Below are 6,725 nucleotides of genomic sequence, written 5' to 3'. Positions count from 1 at the left end.
GTCACAACACCCCAAAGGGACAACAACAAAGCTCTTGACATGCATATTTGGTCAGTATTTGTAGTGCAGCTGAGCCAGGAACCTCCAGCTACCCACAGGCCCCTTGGCACTGAATCCTCTTCCCTCTTTTTAAGTCACAGTAGTCTCGGGGCAGTGCGGTGGAGAGCGGGCAGGGACACCAAGAGTAGTGGAGGTAGAAAAGGAGGCTCAAAGATAGGAGGGAAGGGATGATGTTGGACCTCAGAACTGTCACCCTAGCATGGGAATGTGTCATACAGACAGCTTGACAGTCACAGGTCTGCAGAGAGTCAGTCTGCAGAGGTCCTCCTGGGTCCCACTCTATATTTTTGGGTGAGAGTAGTGGTCCCTCCCATTTCTTGAGTCCTGGTTGACTTCTCTCCCTTCTATTAACAGCTAAGCTTTCATCTTCCCCTTCCACTACTCATAACAGGAAAGCTTTAACAAAGAAGGGGACATTGGGGATAACAATGGCCAGTTCCAGGTCTGGGTTTTCAATGGGATTCATTAGAACCACTCTTTCCCTTTGGAGTATGAGGAGGGTGATGAAAAAATGATGGACTTTGCAAAGCTCATGATATAAAGGATGCGCTGTATGACCCAGGCCCCATATTGCAGAGGGTCTCCACACGTTCGCTAAAATGCAGGGATTGCCACGGCTGCCACTCCACTGAGATGGTGACTGTGCGCTCCCAGATTGACATGCAGCATGCCTACAGTGGCACCCAGAAGTTAGTTGATGAGGTACAGTTAACAAAGGGCCTGTTCAGTGAGACCAGCTAGATACACATTTGCCAAGTGGAGGAAAAGCATCCCTATGCTTTGTTTGGAAGTGTCTAAAAACCATGCCTTCTAAAGTCATCTTTCACGATCTGGTTCTCTGAAGCATTTGAGCATCAATGTGCTGAAGGCTACCTGGCCCAGCAGCCTCTGCAGGAAGATGCTGAAACTGCTTGAGGGTGTTGTGTTCAGAGTTGCTGGCTCTGGCTTGCCTGGCAGTCTTTGGTTAGTGTTCAGGGCTGGGCTTTGCATGGTGGCCTGGCAGGAGGGTATTGGCTTGGTCTCTCTGCTGCCAGGGTCATGTATGTTGCTTAGTCATGACTAGGGAGCTCAAGCCAAACTTATTAGAATTTTTATAATGAGTCCTTTATATTAGACACAAGTCCATTATCAGATACAAGATTTGTGAGACATTTTCTCTTTTTCTGTGGGTTGACTTTTCACTACCGGAACAGTGTTATTTAAGCACAGTTTAAAATACTTTTGCATTTATTTATTTGTACATGTGTGTTTGTGTGTGTGCACATGAAAACATGCCATGGCATGCATGTAGAGGTCAGAGGATAACTTGCCAGAGTTGATTTCTCCCTCTACAATATAGTTCTCAGGAATGGAACTTAAGTGGCACTCGGGTTCTCTGTTTGGTGGCTGAGCTGCCTCACCAGCCTTGGGCTAATATTTATTTCTTTGCATACTTCATGATTTTTGCTGTTAGAGTTGAAAACAGAACACTTGAAACAGCATAATGTGGTGATTCTGGAAGTCAAATTCTCTTCTACTCCTGGATTGGTCAGTTTCTACCTGTCATACTTCTGTTCGTTTGGTTACTTTTTTTTTTTTTTTGAGACAGGGTCTCCTTGTAGCCACAGCTGGCCTGGAACTTGCTGTGTAGACCAGGCTGTCCCTGAACTCACAGAGATCCAGCTGCCTCTGCCTCTTGAGTGCTGGGACTAACACCATCACGCCCAGCCCTTGTTTGGTGACTTTTATGAAATAACTTTGTAAGCTCATGTTTTGTGTGTGAGTAGCTACTGAAGTTTCAGAAGTCAGGGAACAATTGGACAAAGATTTCCTTAAACTTTTAAAAGTAACAAATCCCCCCCCCCCTCTTTGTTAAAAATCTGTGTGAGCTGGAACTGCCTTCAATATTCAACCAGGCAAGGGCTGAGGAGGTGGGTCAGCTGGCAAAGTGCTTGCTACATAAGCATGAAGACCTGTGTTGGATCCTCAGCCTCTACATAAAACCCAGCATGGTGGCCCTGGCCTGTGATCCCAGGGCTGGGAGGCGAAGAGGAGAGGACCCCATGTAGTGACTATGGGAGCACAGCTAGCTCTTCAGGATACTTTATTTCCTTAGGATATACATTCCAAAGCATGATTCTGGGTCATATGGTAGTTCTATTTTTATTATTTTTTTAAAGGATCTTCCATATTGTTTTCCATATGGCTGTCCCAATTTTTCTCTACACGCTTGCCCACACTTTCTGTTCCTTGTCTTTTTGAGGATAATCATCCTAACAGCTGTCAGGTAATGGTTCATTGTGATTTTGATTTCTGTTTCCTAGATAGCTAGTGATGCTGCCCACCTTTTCATGTACCTGCTGACCATTTATATATTTTCTTTGTAAAAATGTATTTTTAGGTCCTTTGCCTATTTTTAATTTTCCATTTCCCTCTGATTTTTGAAACCAGAAAGTGTGTATCTCCAACTTCTTCATATGTAACTTATTTTGTCTATTCAGTCTTTTGTGGTTCTGTCTACATTTTTTTTAAATGCCTAGAACACTCTTATTATATTTGAAATGTAGACTTTTTAAAAAGATCCTCTCATTTTTAGAAATACTGTATTAAGGGTGAAATGTCACTTGGGGAACTTGAGAAAGAAGTCTAACATTGGATGAAGTTCAAACATTAGAAATGGATGAAAAAAGGGACACAGAGAAGTTAAAATTATCCCTCACAATAAAAGTGTTGAAATGCTTGCTGTTATTTAATAAGAGGTGATTGAGTTTCTTGGTAATCCTTTACAGATAAAAGTTCTTGGAAACCTACTGGGGATTTGCTGGGATCACAGCTGGCCTAAGGCTCCTGTGTACAGCCATAAGCCTAGTATGAAAAGGGTATGCTATGGCTCAATCTGAAATGTGTCCCCCAAGATCATGTTTTGAATGCTCGTTCCCCAGAAGGGAGTGCTATTTTGAAATAGTAGAATCTTTGGAGGGTGGATCTTAGCTGGAGGGACTGTGTCAGTAGGGGTGGGCCTTTGAAGGCTGGCCAATTTCCTGATGTTCTCTGCTTCCTGGTCCGCCATGATGGAAGCACCCCGACCACACAGCTCTGCTGCCATGAACTCCCTTCCCTGCTTGATGGACAAAACCTTCTGAGTCTGTGAGACAAATTAAAGCTTTCTTCCTTTATTTCTCTCAGGTATTGCATTCACAGGGATGCAAAAGTAACGAGGGCAGTAGGCACAGGTGCAAAGAGCCACTGAGCCAGAAAGGAACCAAGCCAAAGAGCAGCGGGGAATGGAGAATTTTCTGCTTCTACATTGTAATTATTTGCACATTATCTTTCTGTCTTATTATCTTTTTCAACATTTATTTTTTTTGGGGGGGGTATAGAATCTGTGTAACCAAGACTGATCTTGAGCTTGTGCGTCTCCTGCTGTTCCACCTCCACAGTTCTGGGATTATGGGTATGTGTCTCCATGACTGACTCTTTGTTTTAACTTTCTTCCTGGGAAACATAAATTGTAACCTAAGCTGTATCTCCAATGACTGCAATATAATACACATTTAAAAAGCATGTATTCAGTTTGGGTTATGACCAAGGTAGCTAAGCATTCAGTTTTGTTTTTTTGGTGGTCTAATTCATTATGAATGTGTCCAAGATCGGCCAGCAGGCTACATAGTTACACTAGATTAACCATGCTGACTTTGAATTTGAACAGAAACTCGGTGATTGGTAACGCTGCTGATTCCACGAGAAAACAAGCTATAATGAATTAACTGATATAGTTTCAATGTTTATTTCTGTTTTATTTTATATTTTGTTTTGAGTCAAACTGTCATGTAACTCAGGCTGGCCTTAAACTTACTATGTATCTGAGGCTAGCCTTGAACTCCTGATCCTCCTGCCTCTACCTTCCACATGCTGAGATTATAAATGTGTACTCCATATTTATTTCTGAATATTTTTTAGGAAGTAGAAAAAGAAGATATTTTAATCAACTATTAATACTATAAAATATTTATAACCTGATAAATAAAACATACATGTCACAGCCCAAACCTAGAATACAGTAATGCTGCTTTACAATTATATCTATAAAAATATGCACTTCACCTATACAAAAAAGACCCTTTATGCATAAAACAGAGTAAGAATTTCATTTTCTCTATCTAGAACAATTTTCTCTATTACTTTCCAGAGCATGTCAGAAAATGCACGGAACTTCATGGATATAGAATCACATTTGAATTTTCTTTGAAAATAGCCATAAGAAGACTGGATGTGGTGGCACTTGCCTTTAACCCCAGCACTTAGGAGGCAGAGAGGCAGGTGAATATTTATGAGTCTGAGGCTAGCCTAGTCTACACAACAATTTCCAGGTCATCCAGGGCTACATATTGAGACCCTGTCTCAAAAAAAAAAAAAAGCCATAATATGAACACTGATTCTTGGGACTGGGGAGATGGCTCAGTCAATGGACACTTGCCTCATAAGAATGAGGACCTGAACACCCAAGAAAAGCCAGGTGTGGTGGTGTGTGCCTGCTACCCCTGCAATGGAGAGATGGGAAGCAGAGACAGATGGATCCTGCAAGTTCCCAGGCCAGCTAGCTTGGCCTACATGGTGAAGTTTCAGGCCAGTGAGAGACCCTGGGTCAAACAAAAAGGTGGAAGACTTCTGAGGTCTGACACTTGAGATTGTCTTCGGACCTTCACAAGAACTCTGTGCATATGTGTATATACCTACATGAACACACAGACAGATACACATACAGACCATAAAAGAAAAACGGACTAGGCGCATGGTTGAATGAGTAAAGCACTTGCTATGCAAGCATGAGGACCAGAGCTTAGATCACAAGCACCCAAGTGAACAAAAGCTGTGTATGGCTGGGTGCATCTGTAACGCCACTGCTGGGGTGACAGAGGTGGGGGAATCCCTGGAGCTCTCTGGCTAGTCTGTTTAGCTAATCCACGAGCTTCAGATTCAGTGAAAGACCCTTGCCTGAACAAAATAAGGTGGAAAGTGATGAAGTCGCTCACTGTCAGCCTCTGGCCTCCACAGGCACATATGTGTGTGCACCTGTTAGACCTGCACACCCCCATACACCATACACACATATAAAAATCTAAAAATACAAATGCAAGCTCTCAGTCTTCACTCTTTCTATTTTTGAGACAGGGTCTCACTATGTGGCCCTGACTGGTCTAGAACCGGCTGTGTAGACCAGGTTGGACTCAAACTCATAGATTTTACCTCTGCCTCAGCCTGCTTCTGCTTCCCAAATGCTGGAATCAAAGGTGTGGACCATACCTGGCTCTTTATTTTATTTTGCTTTTTTTGTTTACTTTTTAAAAAGGCTAAATGAGGTTACTTCTTGAGGTATGTCATTCAGCAAGTGGAAACGGATATGCATCCAATTTTGAATACCTTGCTTTTCTCAAAAATCTTTCTAACATAGGTGTCACAGAAGTGTAGAATGTTTCTCATTTCTGTGTTGCAATAAAAATACTATTTGTTGGGCCGGGCGTGGTGGCGAATGCCTTTAATCCCAGCACTTGGGAGGCAGAGGCAAGTGGATCTCGGTGAGTTCAAGGCCAGCCTGGTCTACATAGTAAGTTCCAGGACAGCTGGGACAGAGAGACCCTGTCTTCAAAAAGACCAAAAAAAAAAAAAAAAAAAAGTATTTGTTGAGTTTCTTAGAGAGTGTTGTTATAGAGAGTAGCTAAAGGGTAAAAATTATTCTTAGTCTTGATTTTTTTTCTGTGATCTATACTCCAATTTTAATAAAGCTAATGTATGTGAACAATATCTGGCCCAAAGATTTTTTTTTTTTGTGTGTGTTACTGGGACAGAACTCAGAGCTGCTCCTGTGCTGGGGGTGCATTTTACCCCTGACCTATATCCCCAACTCCAAAATGTTTTTTAAAAACCCATAACTTAGTGTATATATTAAGAAATGTCCAAATAACTGACTGTAGAAAGGCTTTCAATAGGCTGACCTTGATCTCACAGATATCCATCTCTCTCTGTTTTAGTCACTTTTCTATTGCTGTGATAGAAACACTGACCCAAGCAATTATAGAAGGAAGAGTTTATTTGAGCTTACAGTTCCAGGGGAATTACAGTCTGTCATGGCAGGGAGGCATGGTGGCTGGAGGTGGCTGGAGCAGGAGCAGCAGAAGTGAAGCTCTCACATCATCACGCAGGCACAGGAAGCAAGAGAGCAACTGGAGATCTGGCAAGGCTTAAGAACTCTCTAAGCCCACCCCCAAGTGACATGTTTCCTCCAGGACAGCCACACCTTCTAAAACCTCCCAAAACAGCACCATCATCTGGGGACAAAATGTCCAAATACTTGGAGCCTATGGGGGACATTTTCATTCAAATCATCACACTCTCTATAGTAACATACATTTGGTTAAGAACACTTAAAGTCTACTTATAGCAATTTTAAGTGTACAATATCTTGCTATTAACTATAGTCACTGTAGTTGAGGAACTTTCACACTGAATGGCTATGCTTATTTAATATATTTCCATCAACAGATTTATTTAAAAGCAGTGTTATTAAAACAGAATTTAAATGCAGAGTCCATCCTTCTACAGCATGTAACTGTTGTTTCAGCATATTCACATTGTTGGGTGAATATCACTGTGACCTGGTTCGAGAATATTATTCCAAAAAAAAAAAA

The 6,725-nt window shown here is 41.9% G+C and overlaps 1 pseudogene; it reads right to left on the bottom strand.

The window, feature by feature from the left end:
* Window positions 1–442: 442 nt before the first annotated feature.
* LOC103747563 lies at window positions 443–1,050 on the bottom strand (annotated as a pseudogene).
* Between the last annotated feature and the right edge of the window lie 5,675 nt (window positions 1,051–6,725).

Source organism: Nannospalax galili, unplaced genomic scaffold (assembly GCF_000622305.1).
Source record: "Nannospalax galili isolate Female #2095 unplaced genomic scaffold, S.galili_v1.0 scaffold851, whole genome shotgun sequence".
Lineage (NCBI taxonomy): Eukaryota > Metazoa > Chordata > Mammalia > Rodentia > Spalacidae > Nannospalax > Nannospalax galili.
Note: the sequence above shows the minus strand (reverse complement) of the source record. Positions and strands in the feature narration are given on the sequence as shown.